The sequence below is a fragment of the Pleurodeles waltl genome, chromosome 9 (genome assembly GCF_031143425.1).
Source record: "Pleurodeles waltl isolate 20211129_DDA chromosome 9, aPleWal1.hap1.20221129, whole genome shotgun sequence".
NCBI classification, from domain to species: Eukaryota; Metazoa; Chordata; class Amphibia; order Caudata; family Salamandridae; genus Pleurodeles; species Pleurodeles waltl.
In genome coordinates, this window is record NC_090448.1 from 120,627,244 (window position 1) to 120,650,059 (window position 22,816).

Below are 22,816 nucleotides of genomic sequence, written 5' to 3' on the forward strand. Positions count from 1 at the left end.
ATATAAATTTGTATATCATAACACAGATAAACTCCGATTGTAGTAACCATAGATAGGAAAGGGCAGGGGTGCATTGCCAAATGTTTAAAAACCTAAGCAAAGGCACTAAATATATTTCCTAGGGAGGCATAAAGTTTACAAAAAAACATAAAATGTCACAAAGTCTGGGCAGAGTATGAATCACAAGGACATGGGTCTAAAGCTGAATCATGAAAAACATGGCTTGGGTAGGCTATGAAAAAGTGTGCAATTCCCAGCCTAATCCTAATTAAGTAAAACCGCTATGTATGGGTTGGGGGAACATTAGATAAGGCTCCATCTCAGTAGTAGTGACCAGAGAAAAACAGCTGGCCACAGTACGTTTCCCCTGTTGCTCAATCAATCTAAACTGTTATTTCAATTTAAAGAAATCATCCCTGAGCTACTTTTTCAAGAGGGTACACATTAACGTAGAATTATGATAACAATCCCCCCCGCCCTGATAGGGAAAGATGTTCCTTAATGTAGCTCAGCCATTTAATTTGGAAGACAGATCAGAGAACATAGCATCTCGTAATAAAGCTCTATTAAGTAGTGTTTCCTCCTTAACCCAAATTGTTCTCCATAAGAGTAGAGGGGCCAGTGAGACATAATCCATAAGTGGTGTCAGCCCCAGTTCAGTTTGCCAAATTATGCTGGGAAAATTTAAGAAGCGAAAGAAGCTACCATAAAAAATAGTTTTCGGCAACTTGTATGTTTTTAACTTCATCAGTTTACCAAACTCCTGCACCAAAGGGTGCCAAAGACAAGCATTTTTGCAAGATAAATGCTCAGCATTACACCCAATGGTTTCCCACCCAGTCTCTGAGCAGACCTAAAGAAGGCTGCCGTAGCTTGTTCTAATTTGGACCAGCTGCTCTTGACCAAATGTGACCACGAGTTACTACAATGAAATGGGATACCTAAAAATTTGACAATTTCACCCCATCCAAAGACCAACATATAGATGTTTTGGCTCAGGTGCCTATAACCATCACAGGTGATTAAGGTGATAAGTTAGTTTTGAGCCCCACACCATCCATAAACACAAAAAAAGTCTAGCAGTCTTTTTAAACCTAGGACTGTTCTAGCTATTAAAACACAATCATCCGCATATAATAATGTGGGAAGTTTCATAGAGCCACTTTAGGAACATCAGCCGTTTGTCTAAGTCATTGATGTTCAAACAAAATAAAAACTGGACGGGGACACAGCCCTGCCTGACTCCACGATCAATGCTGATTACATCAGTAAGCTCCTCATTTGTCCCGTATGTTACCCTCACCGTTAACCCAACATGCATTTGGGCCAAAAAATAAACAAGGGGCGGGTCAAAACCCAAATCTAACATGATCGACCCAGTCAAATGCTTCCAAAAGATCCATAAAACCCAGATGGATATGTCCTCTATCACCCACGGTATATTTTGAAATCAAAATATGCAGATGAAGGCATTGTTCACCCATGCCCAACCCATGTGAACCCATATCGGACTTCTGAAAAACATCCATTCTCCTCACCCACTACTAATCTTTCTAGCAGGATTCTATCCATCAATTTACAAGTGGTATTAATAAGAAAAATTGGGTGATAACAACAAGGGTCCAAAGTATTTTGTTTTTAAAAAATAGGTCTGATATGAGCACAGCAGCACACAGGACATTTGTCAAAAGTGGGGCCCACAGTTTTTGACTGTCCAAAAAATATCAATTGGGATCCCATCGGTGCCCGGGACGTAATTCTTCTTGAACCAACTCAGAGTAGCGATCACCTCACCATAAGTAGGTAAATCCAATAACTGATTTTTAAGATAACCCTTAAAGATATCCCTAGAGGTAACGTCACCCATCTCCTTACCACAGAAAAAAAACGGATGAAAAATGATCAACCCACTGTTGAGGAAGGATGTTGGCATCCAAAAGGGGAATTATCCAGATCATTTAGAAACAGATTGTTTACAATTTTCCAAAAGAGGGAGTGATCCCTACACACACACACTTGCTTTATTGAGTGTGTCCCAAGCATTATTAACTAAATGCTTTTTCCTTTGGGATTGGGCCACTTTATATTCACGGTGTCAACATGTCACCAACCCCCTGACTCGTGAGACCTGCTTTAAAGCATCCATCAGTGCAGCTGCTGTCAAACCACTGGTGAGTTTTAGGTTCAATTGCCTTTCCTTTAGTCAATCAAATCAAAAGATTAGCAATAGAACTACTTACAGCATAAAATGCACTTAAAACCTCACTAGGATGAAGAATGCCATTTAAGCAAACAGACAGCCCGGCCTCCTTCAGTAACATCTTGTGGACAAAAGAAGAATCAACTGAGGCCCCTTTGCGAGTAAGACCTATGGGCCAGATGTACGAAAAAAGCAATTTGCGACTTGCAAATTGCGAGTCCCTGCGACTCGCAATTTGCAACTCGCAAATTGCTATGCAGTACGGTGTCTCAGACACCGACTGCAACTCGCAATGGGGTCGCAATGACCCACCTCATGAATATTCATGAGGTGGGTCGCAAATTGCGGCCCCATTGCGAGTATAGGCACTCGCTAACATGGAGGCCTGCTGACGTCAGCAGGCCTCCATGTTAGCGACCTGCTTGTCAATAAAGCAGGTTTTTTTTTTTTTAAAGTGTAGCCCGTTTTCCCTAAGGGAAAACGAGCTGCACTTTAAAAAAATCCGAAACCTTTAGTTTCGGTTTTTCAGGGCAGGGAGTGATCCCTTGGACCACTCCCTGCCCTGAAAAATTAATATCTGGTCCAGTCACAAAGGGGAAGGGGTCCCATAGGGACCCATTCCCGTTTGCGACTGGGTTACCATCCACTTCAAGTGGATGGTAACTGCGAGTCCATTTGCGGCCGCTTTCGCGGCCGCAAATGGAATTGCATACCAGTGCGAGTCGCTAATAGGAAGGGAACACCCCTTCCTATTAGCGAGTCTGAAATGCATTTTGCGAGTCGGATCCGACTCGCAAAATGCATTTCTGCATAGCAAACCCACGTTTGCGAGTCGCAAACGGCGATTTTCGCCGTTTGCGACTCGCAAACGGGTTGCTACATCTGGCCCTATGTTCTTTACATAACTCACAGGAACTAAAGTCTTCGAACGGGGCAATAACTCATCCCTTCCAAGATCAATGTGAAGGTGTAGTGGATAATGGTCACTCAGCCCATTAGAAGAAATTCCTGCCCATGACCTGGTGACTGAGGGGGCGTGAGACTGCTATAAAATCTACCAGACTCCCATTACTTCTCCCTGTAAAAGATATACACTCCGCTGGGGGATGACCATACAGATCTACTGTAAGCTGAAGTGATAGTCTAAACAACAATGAATTAAGAAAATCTCCACAATGGGAGTGTTGAAAAGGACCAGGGTCATCGTGATCTGGATCAGGAATATCACATACTCTCAAATCTCTAATACAGCATATCTTACAATTAAAATCAGCACCCCAAATAGCATAGTAAGAAGATGTCAAGTCATCTAAAACAGAGTTCAACATATTATTAAGAGCAGTAATAATATCCACATTTATCCACACAAAAATATCTTGATAAAATTCACCATTACAAGAACCCTTTTATCACCCAAAGGAATGCTAATTATTTGGAAGTGGGGAGAGTCCGAATGTGTTTTTGGTGTCCACCTGACTGTGGAGGTAGAGAGCAACGTAAGAAGACCCCCCATTGTTATGCCCACCACGTGATATTTCAGCTGGGGTATGGACTAGTAAAACCCATCAATATGCACACCCTCTCTGGACCACGTTTCTTGCAGACAAACAATGTCATACCCCAAGACTAGATTGAGTCATTCCTGATTCCCCATCTTACTTGTAATTCCTGCAACATTCCAAAATAAACATTTTAAATCACAGTCAACCTTAATGGGGGAACACCCAGGTGGGACAGGGGATACAAGTGGAATGATAGTGTCTGGCGCTTTATCAAAGTCCACATTAAGGACATCACTGCAATGACGGGCCTAAAAACACAAAATACAACAGACCACCACTTGCAGGGGACAAATAAAAGGCCCTGGGTAAACAAGTAGAATGCAGCACCTGATCTCTAACTACGAGTCAATCCACCAACTCCAAGCATGAAAATCGATAAGATGTAGATACTTCATAAGTGTTACAACTTAGCAAAGACCCTTCAACAAAGCTTGGAGCATGCACAGGAATAGGCTGGTAGAAAAGCCCTAATGGAACTCCTTAAACAAAACCCATTGGAAATCTGACCCAGGCTAATTGATGGAAAATGTATGCAACATATGACCTCTGAGCAAAATTCACAACAATACAATCCCCATCTTCCCTTTTCAGAAGAGAGCCCACCCATTTCACCATTTCCACATTTAAAATAACATTTGCATTAATACCAGGCGTGTGCAAATCAGAGTTACGAGTGAACCAGTCAATAACCTTGTTCTTTAATTGTTCGAAAGTCTCATCCTGTCGAGGTGCAAGTAGGGTACATTAGCACTGACTAATTCGTGGATTTCCCCAAAGGAAGCAGCTTTCTTGGACACTATCAACCCCGGGTTCCCTACTTGTACTGTCTACCTAAAATCCACAAAGGCATATCTCCACCCCCTGGACGACCTATAGTTTCAGGTATTGGTTCTATCCTTGAACCACTGTTGATCTTCTGTGATCACTTTCTGCAGCCACTTGTCAAAGGATCCTCTACTTACCTACAAGACACTAAGGATGTCTTGAACTTAATCGAAACAGTCAATAGGATAGAGGAGATACATGGGCTTATCACCCTTGATGTTGAGGCCCTGTACATTAATATCCTCCAGGAAGCAACACTACAAGTAGTAGAGACAGCCCTCCGTGAAGTCTCTGGGAATTTATCTTCCCCAGTTACTTTTATTATACAATGTGCAAGAATAGCTATGACAGAAAACTTTTTTCAGTTTGAGGATCAGTTTTTTCATCAGATCCGGGGCACATCAATGGGAAGCTCCTTTGCCCCCAGTCTAGCTTTTCTCTATATGTACAACTGTGAAAAACAGTTTATCCTCCCAACCTCAAATCCTTTTTCCAACTCTATTAAACTTTGACATTGTTATATTGACGACATTTTGGTCGTTTGGCAGGGTCCGCTGTCTGAGGTCCGTATATTTACTGATTGGGTAAAATCACTTAACCCCTTCTTGAAGTTCACATCCACCGTTTCATCTACAGAGGTGGCTTTTTTAGACCTTCTGATTAGCATTAATCAGGGCAAATTGTCTACGTGTACATATCAGAAGCCCACGGATCGCAATAGCTTACTCCCACACAACAGTCACCATCCCAAATCCCTACGGGATAATTTGCCCTTTGGACAATTTTCACAGCTATGACGTAATGCTAGTTCACCACAAGTTTATGAGACTCAAGCAGGCGATCTAGAGGTGAAACTACATGCTCGACAATACCCACCGCGTATTGTCAGACATGCACGAAAAAGGGCCAGAAATGACAATCGGGAGGCCTTACTGCAGACAAATAACAGGGAACCCCGACACAGATGACTTGTGTGTCTACTTTCACTCCCTCATCTAATAGTATCAAGAAAATAACTAACACTAGATGGTCGATCCTAAAGAGTGGTGGTGAGAATATCCCGAAACCTCTGTTTGCTTTCAAAAGAACTTATAACATCAAGGACCTGGTGGTACATGCTCGTCCCCGTAATAATCAACGGGGCACTACCCAAACAACTCTCTGGAATCTTCACCCGGTCATGGGACATTATCCGTGTGGACAATGTAGTGTTTGTCCACTAACCAGTCATATCAAGACTCTAGACTTGACCCGATAGGACAATGGCATCTTACCAAACACACTAATTGCAACACAAGAAATTGTATCTACATGATTACTTGTCCTTATAACTTACAGTATATTGGTATGACTACCAGACCAGTTAAGACGAGAATCAATGAACATAGAAGCAATATCAGGTGTGGACGTGCAACAACAAAATTGAGCGCCCACTTCTTAACGGCACCACACACCCTTGATGATCTTAGATGGTTGGTTTTGGACGCACCCAAGCTTGGTACTGACAACATACGCTCCCTGTTCAGGCTTGAAAAACGTTGGGTGTTCAAACTTCAGACTCATGAAAATGGGCTCAAGGATTACATACCTTGGGTCTCCCTGTCGCAATAATTTATGTCCCTGGTTTGACCACGTTAGTCATTCACCAGTGTATAAATGAATGTTTAGTATACACTGGCACCAGGACAACATTATATGGGTTTGCTGTAATTTTCTTAGTGACACCTTACCAAACCCAATTTATGATGACCTTCGTACCAATGTGTTTTAGAGTACCTTAGGTCATCTTAGCCCAACAACTACTGTTGGTCCCCTCCCATATGTTGGTCTATTTCACCACTCGGGATGAGAACTAGATACGGTCCCAGTTGATGGATCTATGATAATTATATACCAGAATCAGGGCGATGATTACTTTGACTGACTGTAAATTTCTCCAGGGACCTGTTATCTTACTTTATACACAACAACATTTTTTCATCTCTCAGGCTTCCCCAAGAATTTATTTTATATTTTTATAGGGGTCCAAGAGCAGTCAAGGCTCCCCTATGAGGTCACGGTCCTTGAGTAGACAGTTTTCTTTGAAGTGTACTGAAATACATCCATTTCCAACTAGAGAATCAGGTTTACTAGTATGTCTGGAAGTTGGATGTTTTTACATCCCTTCGCTTACTGTGAAGACTATTCCTCCTTTTTTGTGCCAATAATTTTGTATACGTTTTGAGTTTCTACTTAACTCATACATAGGATGCGAGCATTTAGTAGTAAGACATCAGTGTTTCTCACTCAATATGGCGGCATTCTGGCTTACACAGCCCCTGTCCTTCTTTTGTTTTCATGACAACTATCGAGTAATCCTACTTCGACAGTGCCGTCCTTAGTTTTTATGCCCCCGTCTACGCGACCCGGAAGTACGAGGTTCCCACGCCCATAGGAGTTTGAAATAGCTTCAGGCTGAACTCAGCCACTATCATTATGGGAAGAGAGGCGCCGGGGTAGGTTCGTAAACGACAGACCGATGCACAACTAGTAAGTGTATCCTAATTTGAAACAGCATTTTCTTTTTTACTGTTGAAGTAACGCTGACGCCCCTGTTTAGACAAGGGTCCGGGGCCTTGGAGCGATTCGCTACGGATGTTTTGGCAGGTTATTAGTCTTGTGCAAAGGAGTTTGCTTGGCACAAGGCTCATAGCAAGACAGTCTACATCTCTAAACAAAACTTTTTTTAATTATGGCTTGCCATACAGCTAAGCATGTCCCTGGTGGTTACAACAGTTCCTTTTTAAATCTTTTTCCTCTTGGGGACAAGGTTTTGTGTTTTATTAATGACTACGATCAAGGACTGAAAGTTTAGTTAGGATTTAGTACCTTGAGAAGCACATTGAATGTATTATTTTCTGTTATATTACATGCAAATTACCTTACTACTATTATATTTCCTGATGTTAGCAGCAACAGTCCTAGGCATTCATCTTCCCAGGAAGCCAATTCCATAATTTGGGGATGGTAAGCCCATTGTTTGTTTGTTGATTTGTCGCTTTGCATTATGGACTCCACATCGTGTGTGCACTGAATAAACACAGGGTGTGCTTGAAGTTATGATACACCTTTTCTTCTTTTTTACCAATTTACCTTTTGTCAACAGGGCGACCTTTTTGTTTAGTTGACCGGATGCACAATAGCCTTCAATGTAAGTGAGTGTGAGTTGCTCCCTCCATGCATTTTTCTGTCCTTTTATAGACCTAATAGTGTTAAAAAAAAATTTGAGCACTACAGGAGAAGTTTTGTTTTTGTTTATGTTGGTCCTGATGAAGCGTCATTGGATCCGTTTGGACCATCGGACGCGAAACATGTTAACCCAGGTCTAGAGGCTAAGTGACAATTCCCTTGCCCTGACTCCCTATGAGAAAGTGGTTGAGCATTATCCTCACACTTACACTTTCACGTTGTTTTTAATCTTGGTCTAAGTTCTCGGTCTTTACAAATAAATCATTTGGTTGTTGAGGCTTCGAATCAATTTTAACCTAACCTTTCTCTCCTGTTCAATGAGAGTCTGCCCTCAGGCAATCAATTGAGATACCCTTTCGTGGCAGCCTCTGCAAAAGATCTCTGCCAAAAAGCCCCCGCAAGGGGAGCCCGTCAGACATTGCAGCGCCCGTCTGAGGAGAAGCATACCCGATGATGAAGCATGACATCCAAACGGATGTGTGAGGGCTCTTGCTCCTAAACCTTTGGGTTCCCTGTGTGATCATATGGAACAGTGTACCTTTTGTCTTGTTACAAGATTACTGGGAGTAAGTACACTGGACCACGAATCTCCCTGTCCCTCTTTATTGTTATTTATTTAAATTTTTAAAACTACAACAAATGGGGTAGCCTTTGGTGGCAAATTGAGAAATCTCAATCTGTTCTCGCTCTTCTTGGTACGGGCCCAATCATGCCCACTTTGATGTAAAAGCCTGCTTACTGGGCTGGTACGTTGGATCAGGGGAGCAGAGACAGAACTCAAAGCTCTAGCAGACTGAACGGCTTGGGGGAAATGGAGAACAGGAGCCGCAGTATCCATTGTAATAGTAGTTCCCGAAGTCTCACTTGCATGTAAATGCCTACTTACAGGGTTAGTATGTTAAGTCAGGGGAGCAGAAACAGAACTCAAAGTTCTAGCAGATTGAATGACTGGTGAAAAGGGGGGAACAGGAACTGCAGTACTTATTGTCGTAGTGGATCCTGACGTCTCAGAGGAAGGGCATTGGGTAACAGAATCCTGATACGACTGACACAGAGTAAACATTTTCCCCGTTTCCACCTCCAGTTTATCCAATTTAGCCCAAACAGGAGACAAAATCTCTTTCAGGTACACCTTCAAATCCTTCATATCCTTCAGAAAAGCATCCTAATTTAAATTAGTAAGGGTGGTGGGGAAGCAGGAGGAATACCTAGGGGTGACTAGCACAGGGCTAGATGCGGCCCCTCCTGCATTTACGCTTTCGTTTGGCCACCGGTGAGCACCAGTTATTGTGGGATGGTAGAACAAGCCATTGAGGACATCACATTGCCTGTGTTGGAGGAAACACCCGCCAGAGTTTGAGCATCTAAACACATTACAGGATTGTCTGACCCCCCGATTACTCCATCAATGGCCTGAGAAGAAGCTAGGTTGAAAGCTGTGGATTCATCAGTTCCTGGGGACACTAACCCAACTACACCCAGGGATAGATGCCTTTTGTCCAAGCCAATTTCTTTTGAAATAACTCTGACCGCCCTCGCAAGAAACAAGTCTATTGTAGTGTGATTACAATTAGTCACAGCCAAAATACTTGTGGCCTTTTTTTTTAACCAATTCCACAGGTACCTTGTTACATGCACCAAAGGTAGAAGGAAGATGGGTCACATAATACCCCTATGCCGAACCCCAGGGCCAAGAGAGGAGGCACTGTCCAGCCTTGTTAAGGAGTTGATGATCACAAATGGGCCCGCTCTTGGCCCGGTCTCCCCCTGAGAGCCCACAGAGACTTGTAAGTGCCGGGGAAGCGCACTGACGCACCCCTTCCTCCTCCACTTATTGAGCAAGGGTTCTGGGGCTTGAAGTCTACCCCTGCAGCTAGAAGTCCGTCCACAAAACACAATCACCAAAAATTATACTAAACTTTGTTTAACGACCAAGGGTAGTTTACAGCTCTTGTGTATTTGGATCCGTGTTGAGTGGTAATCAGCTTAGGTTCCACTGATCTGTGTCTGTCGTTCAGCAGTAGACAGCTATCTACTTGCTTGAGGCTGCCTCTTTTGTTCAGATGTTTATCCAGTCCTTCTGTATCTGCAGATTGGTGGAGTACAGGGTTTAAGACCACAAGAAATCCTGCACTAATTAATTTCCGCATATGGATTTAATTTCAAAAGCGCAGGTCCCTTCCCTCCAATTCCCTGAGCTGTTACTACCCGTGCCCACTGTGCTTCCAACAATGCAGAGAATCTTTCTAAGGGACCTGCCCACCCTAGAAGCATGAGGCGGAGGTGATGATGTGTGCGTATTCTGGGGGGCTGCCCTGTCACAACGCATTGCACACCCTCAGCCCAGCAGCCAGCAATGCACCTTCTCCCTCGCCAAAATCTGGAGAGAAATCCCACTCAGAGGTGGATGCTGGTGGATTTTACAACCGTAAGGGACCAGGGGAGAGGTGGCAGACCAGATCCAATCCAATCCGAGCTGACAGGATGTCAGACGAAGGCCCTTCCTAGCAGGCATCTGCTCGGCTACCGACAGCGATAGAGAAATCACTTATTATCCACAGAATCACATCACAGCCAATGCACAGACCAATGTTCATGCCAATCCTTGACAATGCCACATCATCAATATGTCAAGAATATACCACTTCATTTACTTTATGATTTTAGAGTGGCTGCCCATTTTCTTGCCACCAACATAGTATTTTGGAGCATATTTACAAGAAAGTGGCACATCAGCTCTGATGTGCCCCTTTTCTTGTGTCACCGTGCGTCTCCCACTATACAGCACACCATGGGGCATGTTAGCACGATAGCATCATGATGTATGACCCTACTGTGGCACTTTGCTGGATTAGCTCCATAAATTATGGTGCTAGACCAGCAAAGCACACGAAGACCAATAAGTCATTATGCCCTGAGCAGACGTTAAAAATGACGGAAAAAATGGTGCAGTGAAATCTTGTAAATTTCACTGCAGCGTTTTTTTGGGCCTCTCTGCTTGGGAATGGCCCCTTGCATACATAATACCTGGCACAGATATAATGTGGTGCAAGGGGTTAAAAACCCCTTTGTAAAAACGGGGCCCGGTGGGGGCCTTCTTAGCTTAAATAAAATGACAGTAGGGTGGTGCAAGAAGGCGCAAGGGGATTTTAAATATGCCCCTTGGTGTTGTGCAGCAATTAGCCCAACCATTCAAATAACAACATTTTGGTGGTTTAGATCTACCAGTTCAATCTACAGAGGTTTCAGTGGATGTTGCCTGGATCCAAGGATATAGAGGCATAAAACAACAAAGTTTCCACATCTGTTCCACCTGATAACTATTCTCCACAAGGTTGTATGGTGTAAGTTAATGCATAGAGCGCCAGACAGGTTACCATGATCGAGTTGACCTTCTTTCATGAACTCTTCAAGTTCCAGTTTTTTGCTTCTGCTTCTAGGAAAACTGAAATCTTTAATAATTTTCTTCTTTTGAACTCATTTTGGGCCTGCCTCTGCAATATTTCGGGTCGTAGGTATAAATCGGAATCCTCAATGAAATCTGCACTTAGGATCTGATTTAGGAATGTGATCAGTCCAGCTAAGTAAAGGTAATTTAGATCCAGTTTGATGCCTATCAAACATCAAGTTGAGTAGTTGGCGCACTGAGTTCAATATTTTGCCTCTGCAATATGATTCTATCAGCATGCATAATAGTTCAGCCTTTGCAAAGCCAACTCAGGGCGTTATTTAGATCTTGGCAGACAAGGTTACTCTGCCACAAACGTGACAGATAGCCCATCCACCATATTACAATTCCATCATATCCTATGGAAATTGTAATACAGCGGACTGAGTAACTGTCACATTTGTGACAGAGTAACCCATCCGTCAAGTACTAAATCAGACCTTTAATCTTCCATTCTTCTAAGGTCAATATATTTAGCACCATTATTTTGGGAAATAGTAACAAATGAATGTTATCGTAGTCGAACAGCACAACCGTAAAAGGCAATATTCACCTAAGCAGCTATGTATCACACTATTTTCTCTATATTAAAGATTTACACTGTTATCTTGCAAACAGTTCTGTTTCTGAATTCCATGCATGTTGTGGTCTTTGGGGCATTTGATGTTAATTCCAGAACCAAAGAGTATGATTTTAAACATGCCTGTCTGTAGACTGGTTTTCTGACACCAGTGACCAGTCATTTTTCATGATCACAGAACAGAAGGCTGCTTTGGTGGGAAATGTCATATTGGGAGACCTGAGGCCTAGGTAAATGTGCACATTTGTGTAAATTGACTGCACATAAAAGGGCAGGCCTATCTTTTTTGTGTGGAGTGCCCTTCCCAACAGCCAAGTCTATGTGATCAGACACCTATTATTAAAATGCAGTTTTGTGAATACTGAAAAAGTGTAAACTTCCACAAATGTGCAGGTTTACCTTTGTGCATCAGGCCCCTAGAGTCTTTCAGGACAACTTGACAAAATAACCTGGAACCATACTTTTCCCAAGCAATTAATGCCAACCATTACATTGATTACCATTGTACTCCATTTTATTTAATTTGTGTTACCACTTTAAACTGTGGTGTCTTGAAAGCCACATTTAGTTGAGAAAATGGTGTACATGTTGATAATACTAAAACTTATCTGAGGCTGGATGAAGATCAGAAGGCCTCTGTATGGATTTCTAACTATAAGTCCATTCATTTTTTCCAATCTCGGACTAATGCACAACTCATGCAATTCAGCCCCTCTTTAAGAGGGCGTAATCATAGCTATACATCAGATGCTCCATTTATCTTCTTTATCTGTCTCACAATCATAAATGTAATTCAGCATAGTCACCAAAGTTTCTTTATCCAAAGATTCAAATAAACGTACTACATCAGAAATGCTGGTATCCCCATTAACCAATATTTGCCTCCATAGGTAGAGTATCAAGCAAACAAGCCATTTTTCTAAATCCATCTTCAATGCCATGATATTCCAGAGAGTGCTTTTCATAGTGAGCCCCCACCCACCTGGTTTTTAGTTCTGGTGAGCTACAGAAAGGCTGGCTATTTATTTCTAAAACTGACTTTATTTGATAATAAATTGTCAAATCCCTACCTTGGTGCCACTTTGTCAATATTCCAATGTAGCTTGACCAAGTGCAATTCCAGTTCTCTGTATATGTAGCCCACCCAACAAGCTCAACTTCAACTTATTGGTAATAAATAAGGATTCCACTATAGGAATTCCTCACCTCCACCACCACTTCTGTACTTTGATATTTTTGGAGCACAACTAGTATTTGGTATTAAATATTCCATAGAGTGCTTAGCTGTACTGCAACCTTTAGGCTGAGGGTTTCAGCACTGTTATAGTAAATAGGCCTAATGTGGATGCAATGATCCTAAAAATGTGAATTCTTCATTAAGCTACTGTACACTACAACTTTGTTATAATGAGCAGGTTCTGATGAGCTGAGGGAATTTTTTTGACTCCAGAGTATTTTGGATTCTTTTCATGTGTTCTTTTCTACCAAATATAGTATTGAGCCACTTATAATTTCCCTACTGAATCATGAGAGTGATGTTCTGTGAGTTTATTTTGGCAGTTCTTTTATCTGCATTTGACATGTTGAACGTTAGGGTTGTGATAAGATGTCGGTAGGAGGTCAATGTGAGGGACCAGACACTAGAATGCAATATTATCTCTTTATTCAGGATGTAGCCAGACATTGGCCCTCATTACAACCCTGGCGGTCGGTGTTAAAGCGGCGGTAATACCGCCAACAGTCCAGCAGTAAAAAAAATGGGATCACGACTACGGTGGAAACTGCCAACACAGACAGCCAATTTGACACTCCGACCGCCACAGCAGTAGCAACAAACACTGCAGCGCTCACCACCAACACACAGGCGGGAGTCAATGTACCACCCACCACATCACAACCCACCTATCTGCCAGCTTTTCAGGGGCGGTACCAATGCCATAAAAAGCACAGCGGAAGCAGGACTTGGAAGGGAAACCACTCACCTCTCAACACTTAACGAAGAACCAAGATTACATGGAGACCGAGCTACAGGTCCTGCCCATGCTGGTCTGCCTCCTCATCTACCAGGAATACGAAAGGCGGTAGCGATGTCCACGGTGAGTACTACACCTAGTACACAGGGGAGGGAGGAGGAAAAAGAGAGTGACACACACATGCAACACCCCCACCCTCACCCACAACACATGTACACCCCGTAATCCCATGTAAGAATGCAAGGATAAAAGGAATTGAGTTAAATCAGCGATATTTTAGAAAGAGGCAGATATACGTAATAATTTAAGAAACAGTATACAATATGTACATAATGCTGTACATTGTCCAGTCAAAATGTCCGTGGGCCACTGGGCCAAAAATCATTGGCCAAGCCCACACTTGACTCCTGCCTCAATACGAAGAGAACACTGCAGGGGCATCAGGTCGAAAACACACAGGACCTCAGTGGGATGGGGGGCACCTCAGCCAGAAGATGGAATAACACCACTGCTCCTCGAGAGGGCTCCATGCCCACAGCGATGTCCTGGGGAGTGCAAAGCCATAGTCTCTCTAGTGGGTGCTCTCCCCACTGCTTGGTTCTGGGGAGTGCAAAGCCACAGTCTCCCTAGTGGGTGCTCTGCCCACTGCTAGGTCCTGGGGAGTGCAAAGCCACAGTCTCACAAGTGTCTCTAGTGGGTGCTCCGCCCACTGCTTGGTCCTGGGGAGTGCAAAGCCACAGTCTCACAAGTCTCTCAAGTGGGTGGTTTGCCCACTGCTTGGTCCTGGGGAGTGCAAAGCGACAGTCTCTGAAGTGGGTGGTTTGCCCACTGCTTGGTCCTGGGGAGTGCAAAGCCACAGTGTCTAGTGGATGGCTTCTCCACTGGATCTGGAAGGGGCCTTGTGCCCAGTGTGCTTCATCTAGGCAAGGATTGGGTGAGTGGATGCCTTTCTCCACTGGTTCTGAATGGGGGCCTTGTGCCCAGTGTGCTTCATTCTGGCAAAGATTGGGTGAGTGGATGCCTTTCTCCACTGGTTCTGAAGGGGGCCTTGTGCCTAGTCTGCTTCATCAAGCCAAGGATAGGGTGAGTGGATGCATATCTCCACTGGTTCTGGAGGGGGCATTGTGCCCAGTGAAGCAACACTTGGGGTGTGGCAGTTCACATTCCCTCACCTGGGTGTGTGAGGCATGAGATTTGCAGGGAACAGGCTGCATGATAGTCCATGGAGGCAGGGCTAGACTAACGTCTAAGGCTGCAAACCGGTGGTAGTGCCGGTGCTGGTGGGGGTGCTGCCAGTAGTGGTGGGAGGCTTCAGCCCTTCTCCTGCAGCCTCGGACGGCTGTCCCCTGGGGCTGCTGCTGCTGGTAGTGGTCCTACTGTCAGCGGTGCAGGTGGCGGTGCTTGCGGTGGGGCCTGTGGTGGTGCTGGCGGCGGTGCATATGGCGGTGCTGGCAGTGGTGCAGGTGCTGCCACTGGTGGAGGGAGGCTCCAGCCCTTCTCCTGAAACCTCGGACGGCTGCCCACTGGGGCTGCTGTTGCTGACAGTAGTGGTGCTAGCTGCAGTGCAGGTGGGGGTGTTTGCGGCGGGGCTGTTGGCGGTGCTGGCTGCTGTGCATGTGGCGGGGCTGGTGGTCGTGCTGGTAGCCACCAGGCCTTCACCTGCAGCCTCTGACGGCTGAAGTGCCTTGCCTGGTGTTTTCTGCCCATTCCGCACCTTGGCAAATGGCGGTGTGACCTTGGGTGTGGCAACTGGAGTTTTTGAGGAGGCCTTGCTGGGTGTTTTGTGCTCCTCGCCTTTTCTGCATGCTGTCCCCTTCTTCACCTTGGCAGGAATGTTTTTCTCCTTTGCAGGGGTTGGTGGCACACTGGCTGGGCTGAAGGGTGCCCCCTCTGAGCCTCTGGAGTTGCAGGTACCACGGCAGACGTTGACTTGGTGGCTGAGGTGCTGGCCTGGGTTCTGGACACCCTGGCCAAAGGGGAAGGACGGGTGAAGGGGTAGGGAAGAGGTCAATGTTTGCCAGGAAAAGCTTCTTAGAGACATTGGGGTGGGAAGAGGGAGAAAAAGGGAGTGGTTGTAGAAGGTGTCTGTCTGCTGAGTTTGAGTGCAGGTGCATGGGCTGGATGCTGTTGTGAGGTAGATGGCTGTTGGGTAGATGGGTACTTGCGTTTGTGTACTTTGGGAGAAGGAGTCACAGACACACTGGGAGAGGACGCAGGGGACGTGTGCATGGATGTGGGGGTGGTGACTGCTCTTGAGGGATGTGTTGTGATGGCTGTGCTGGTGATGGAGGTAATGGATGAGGATGTAGTGCATGCAGGTGTGAGTGGAGACGCTACTGGGAGGGAGGTGGACGATGAGGAGGAGGAGGGGATACAGTGGAGACAGTGGTTGTTGGTGTGTCTGTATGAGGATGGTGCTTGTGTGAGTGCCTGTGAGATGAAGGGTGGTGCTTGTGTTTGCCTGAGCCACTTCTGGGTGTTGATTTGGGTGAATGCTGGTCTGAAGGTGTGCTTGGGATAGGCTGGGGTTGAGGGCATTGGGTCTTGTTAGAGGAAGTTGGAGGGGGGAGGCTAGAGACAGGTACAAGGGCTGCGATCAGTGTTGAGTCCAGAGCCTGAAATGCTCTCTGTTGGGCCACAACGCCAGAGTGAATGCTCTCCAGGTATGCATTTGTTTGCTGCAAATGCCTCTTGACACCCTGAATGGCATTCAAAATGGTTGATTGCCCAACAGTGAGGGATCTCAGGAGGTCAAAAGCCTCCTCACTGAGGGCAGCAGGGCTGACTGGGGCAGGGCCTGAGGTGCCTGGGGCGAAGGAGATGATGACCCTCCTGGGTGAGTGGGCACGGGAAACACGCTGAGGGGCTGCTGGGAGGTGTTTTTTTGGGTGTACCTGTTGTTGGGGTGGGCACAGAGATGTCTGCCACCGCCAGGGAGTGTCCATCGGAGGAGGAGTCGCTGTCTGTGGTGTCCCCTCCTGTCCCCGTCGTGGTGCTCCCCTCAACCTCCGTCCCACTGATGCCTTCACCGTCATTAGATTCGGCCTCCAGGCCCATGTGGAATGCAGCTCCCTCTGTCACCGGTGCCTCTGCTCCTCCGCCAGATGTTGCTAGTGCACACAAGGACAGGGTGACAAAACAAATGGGGGGGGGGAGAGACAGAGGATACATTTGGTCAATGCCAGCAACACCACTACCGTTGGCGTACACAACACACAGAGAGCAGCCCTATGCACTAGGCCATGCACTACCAGTTACTAAGATAGTCACCAGCCCAAGGGGTACAATGCCTCCCACCATTAGCTGCACACCTGTAACCCACAGGACTCTGCCCAGTAGTGAATGCCCACTAACACTATTGGGGTAGGAGTGCTTCAGAGCCTGCCCAACAAGTGACCTACCCTCTATCTTTGCACGGGCCTAGGGGCACCTATAGCCCACATCCCCCACCCAGGAAACTCTTAACACACTCAGTCAGGATTCAGAATCTGTACTCACCCCCTTGTGGCTGCTGTGATGCCCTCAAGCGCCCATCCAACTCCGGATAGGCCACCGCCTGGATGAGGAACATCGGGGGGGGTCATGGTGTGACGGGCACCCCTTCCTCGTTGGGAATCCAGCCCCAGCTGGGCCTCTGCCATCTTCTTTGACCAGCAGTGCAGGGCTTCCCACCGTTTGCGGCAGTGGGTGCTTCACCTGTCAAAGACCCCCAGGGTCCCCACCTCATTGGCAATAGCACAAGAAATATCCTTTTTCTGGTGGGCACTGACCTGCATGGAAAAGACAGCAGAAAAGTGAATTAGTCAACCGTCCAGACCGTCATACTCATGGCCCACCAGATCTCTCCCATCCCCTGATGCACATACATTGACCACCTTACATGTAGCACTCTGGCCAGGACGCCTCTGCCCCCTCTACATGTGGCTTACACACACAGCACTCCATACATTCATGACCCACACATCATGCTCACAGTGTACTCACCTGTTTGTCTGGAGGACCGTAGAGTAATGTGTACTGGAGTAGGACCCCATCCATCAGTTTCTCCAACTCCTCCGCAGTGAAGGCAGGGGCCCTTTCCCCAGACACATGAGCCATTGTCGCTTCCAGACGCAGGTCACAGCAGCATTTGCAGTATAGGTCCTCTCCTTTTAAAGGTCAGATATCAAGTGAGTGAGCAGATAGAAAATGGTGGTCACGTCCGTGGCGGTGCATACCATCACCGCCGGTGTACATCGACATTGGCTCCTGGAACCCATAGGGCCCAATGATAACCAATGAAAAGTTGCGCGGCGGTCTTCGACCGCCAACCGCGACGGCGCACAACACCAGCAGAATTACCTCATTTCCACTTGTCCCTCCTCACAGGTCAGGCAGCTGGCATTTCAGGGGGGCACAGGTCATGGCACCTAACTGCGTCACAGCAGACATTGACACAGCAACTGATTGTCAGATTCACATCTTGGTTCTGGAAAGGAAACAAAAAACATCATTAGTGCAAGAGATGTGTGAATATGACCCTCTGCTCACCGTTTCCATAGGCTTCAACCGCTGAGGCTGAATATGAGATGGCAGCATCCTCAGGTGTACAGACCCCTAGTGGACCTTGCGACAATGGAGGACAGACACATTATCATAACATACAGACTTGATCGTGCCACAATACAAGAACTGTGTGCCCAATTGGAGCCAGACCTGATTTCTTCTATCCACCCGCCCACAAGTATCCCCCCTCTATTGCAGGCCCTGTCAGTGCTCCATTTCCTGGCAAGTGGTTCCTTCCAAACAACAGTGGCCAGGGCATCAGGGATGTCTCAGCCAATGTTCTCCAACTTGTTGACAAGAGATTTGTCAGCCCTGCTGAAACACATGCGCAGCTACATCGTATTCCCACAGGTGGAGGATTGGGCCACAGTGAAAGGCGACTTTTGTGCCCTGGGACATATCCCCAACATCATTGGTGCCATTGATGGTACACATCTGGCATTTGTCAGGAATAGAAAAAGCTATCACTCTATGAATGTACAGATGGTGTGTTTGGCGGACCAGTACATCTCCCATGTGAATGCCAAATACCCTGGCTCTGTGCATGACCACTTTATCTTGAGGAATAGCGGCATCCCGTATGTGATGTGCCAACTATTGAAAGGACCTTCGGCCTCCTGAAGGCCAGGTTCCGGTGCCTCATCTGACTAGTGGATCCCTGTACTACTCACTCAAGAAGGTGCGCCAGATCATCGTTGCATGTTGCATGTTGCATAACCTGGCCTTGAGACACCAGGTGCCTTTTCTGCAGGAGGATGTGCCTAGAGATGGTCTTGTGGCAGCAGTGGAGCCTGTGGACAGTGAGGAAGAGGAGGCAGAGGAAGATGTTGACAACAGAAACAATATAATACAGCAGTACTTCTAGTGACACACAGGTAAGACACTGTAACTTCACTTAACTTTTCAGTTTTCTGTGGACATTGTACATGGCAGCCTGTTTCCCTATGTCTATGGCCACTGACTGTACCCTTTGGCATCTCTATTTTCAGATCTCTGTGCCCCACTCTGGCTCCTGCTATGTGTACTGCTGCCCACTAAAAGTCATTCCAAAGTATATTTGACTGTACATTTGACTTGAAATGCGTTGATAATGTTGAACTAATACATATTTGAATCATTTGACAGGCTCCAGATTAGTATTTGTTCCAAGAGAGTTTATTTATGTGCTCATGAGTAGAGGGGGATGTGTAATGGGCTGGGCTGATAGTGGAGGAAAGTCCGTCCAGGGTAGAGTCCAGTCTCTTAGTATCACAGGTGCAGTGTCCAATGGGGCATAGGAAGGGGAGTAATGGCAGTTCAAGGTGGCAGAGTGGGACAGAAGGTTGACAATCAGGAGAGTCTTATTTCCTGGAGGGGGTCTTGGCAATGTTCTCTGGCTTCTGCCTGGATCGCACGGACCGTTTGTGGGGTGGTTCTCCTTCTGCAGGGGGTGGGCCGGCAGAGGTGGGAAGGCTATTCATCGGTTTGGCTAGTGTCAGGGGCCCCTTGGTGTGCCACTGCCTCCCTCATGGTGTTGGCCATGTCAGCCAGCACCCCTGCAATGGTGACCAGGATGGTGTAGATGTGTTTAAGTTCCTCCCTGATCCCCAGGTACTGTCCCTTCTGCAGCCATTGGGTCTCCTGCAACTTGGCCAGTATCTGGCCAATGGTCTCCTGGGAATGGTGGTATGCTCTCAGGATGTTGGTGAGTGCCTCCTGGAGAGTAGGTTCCCTGGGCCTGTCCTCCCCCTGTCGCACAGCAGTCCTCCCAGCTTCCCTGTTGTCCTGTGCCTCTTTCCCCTGAACCGTGTGCCCACTACCACTGACCCCAGGTCCCTGATTGTCCTGGGTTTTTGGGGTTGCCTGTGGTCCCTGTAGTGGTGGACACACTGCTGATTGACGTATCCTGAGGACAGTGGCATGGGCCCGCTGGGTGGGTGCTGCGCTGGTGTTTCCTGAGAGGGGAGGCTCTGTGGTGGGTTGGGACTGTGGCAGGGGAACCGACTGACCAGAGGTCCCTGATGGGCCAGGTTGGTCATCCTGATCCAGGCGTGCAGAGCTGCTGTCGTCACTGTGGGTCTCTTTTGGGGGGTACTGGATGTAGCTGGCACCTCCTCTCCAGTGACATTGAGTAGGGGTCCTGTGGGGAGGCAAATGCAGTAAGAGTGTATCTGCGTGTGCCATCTTGTGCATGGGTGTGTTTCCCTGTATGATTGTGATATCCCTGTCAGCTTTGCCTTGTGTTTGTGGTGATTTTGTGGGCTGGGTGAGTCTCTCTACTGGACATGGTGTGGTGATGGGTGTCCATGCAGGTCTCTGATGTGTGTCCATGCATTGGTGGTACATGCAGGGCTTGGTTTTGGGATGGGTGGGTTGTGATGGTGCGGTATGTGTGAGGTGGTGGAGTGATGGGGAGGGTAGGGGTAGGAGTTTGTGATGGCATGCAGGTAGAGATACAGTAGTAAATATGTGACCTACCAGAGTCCAGTCCTCCTGCCACTCCTACGAGGCCCTCAGGATGCATGATCGCCAAGACTTGCTTCTCCCATGTTGTTAGTTGTGGGGGAGGAGGTGGGAGTCGACCGCCAGTCCTCTGCACTGCTACCTGGTGTCTGGATACCACGGAATGCACCATTCCCCGTAGGTCGTTCCACCTCTTCCTGATGTCATCCCATGTTCTTGAATGCTGTCCCACTGCGTTGACCCTGTCGAAAATTCTCCGTCATAGCTCCATCTTGCTTGCAATGGATGTCTGCTGCACCTGTGATCCGAATAGCTGTGGTTCTACCTGGATGATTTCCTCCACCATGACCCTGAGCTCCTCCTCAGAAAACCTGGGGTGTCTTTGAGGTGCCATTATGTGGTGTGGGTGATGTGTGAGGTGCTGTTTGTTGTGCTGTGTGATGTGTTTTGTTGGTGTGTGTTGTATGAGGTGGGTGGATGTTGTATAAGTGATGGTGTTGTGTGCCTGTGGATGCTGGGGTTGTGTTTGCTATTCTCTTTCTCTCCCTGCTTCTTCCAAGAAAATCATTGTAAGGGGTTGTGGGTAATGTGGGTGTGTGTTTTATAGTGTTGTGGGTATGTGGGTGTGGTGTGTGTATGTGTATCAGGTGTGTGTATTTTGAATTGTCCAATGTGGTTGTGTTTTGTAAATGTGTGTTTATTTTGAGTGCAGCGGTGTGTACCACCAATGGTTTACTGCGGTTGAATGACCGCCGCGTTGATTCATGGGTCTTGATAGTGTGGGCTTAGTTCTGTTGGCGTGACGGTGTAGGTTTTGCTATCGCCAGTTTATCACTGACCTTTGATGTGGCTGACTTGTGTGGGTGTCTGTATTGTGGCGGATTAAGAGATGTGAGTCGTAATAGCTGTAGGGGATTTCCACCACGGCCACGGTATCTTGACGGCCGTCAGCACGGCGGTAAGCGGGATTTACCTCCAGGGCCTAAATCTTTTACCTCTAAATCAATAGGAAGCCAGCAGATTTTGATTCGCTGATCTGCGGTTTTGAGGTAGATGGTTCGTCACTTCTAAGCAGGTATTCATAAGGAGTAGAAGAGTATTAGGGTGGTTGGTGGGAAATATCATAATCAGTGAGCCGTTTCAATGTCAATCCTGTTCTTTATTGTGAGCAGAACATTGCCTTCTAGTTTGGTATATGGCACCGGCATTTTCTTGACCCTACCATTTAACAAGCTTGACAAAGTGTCTAATATCCAAACTGTTGAAGCAAATTTCAATTCAAATAGTGTGATGTTATGCATGTGATATAAAAGGAAAATCTTCCTTTAAATCATCAAGGAGTGACACACCCCTTGTAAGTGCGTGCAGCATCCTCTCATAGAGCAACTAAATGTCATCTGCCAGTTTCATTATTTTTTATGCTGGTGCACATAACTCTGAAAGGCATTTTGGATGTACTTCTTGGCCCAACGCAACATACTTTTTAAAAGGAAGTATATTTAGATGAATTTAACATTGTTTTCCCTACAAAAATTGCACAACCACATATTTTTTGAGAATTATATTATATTATATTATATTATATTATATTATATTATATTATATTATATTATATTATATTATATTATATTATATTGCATTTAAATCCCTGTTAGGGTCTACCTTAGGTGCCCCAAGAGTATGATGCATTGTAATAATAAGAAGGGACAGTATAAAAGATGTTTTATATGTTCTGGTGAGAGAAAAGCTGTCCATTTCACTTTTCCCATTGTAGCACTGCTATCTTTATAAGCTAACATGGGAAGGCTTTAGTAAACTTTATTAAAGTCTAACGTTTTACAGGAGTAAGCTAAAACAGTGATTTAAAGTGTCAAAATAATAGTTGAAATAAATCCAAAAACCTACTAACGTTAGATGTATTATAACACTTGCCGGAAAGTAGATTTAGAACTGCTTTCCTAAAGCTACCTTAAAATCAGTCCTGCAGCAGCCTCTTCTTATTGATCAGCTTTT

General features: G+C 46.1%; 1 protein-coding gene across 1 annotated transcript in view; it reads left to right on the top strand.

Annotated features, from left to right (window-relative positions):
* Nucleotides 1-22,816, top strand: part of LOC138258999 (contactin-3-like) — a 1,120,386-nt gene that overhangs the window by 973,779 nt on the left and 123,791 nt on the right. The window lies entirely within an intron of this gene.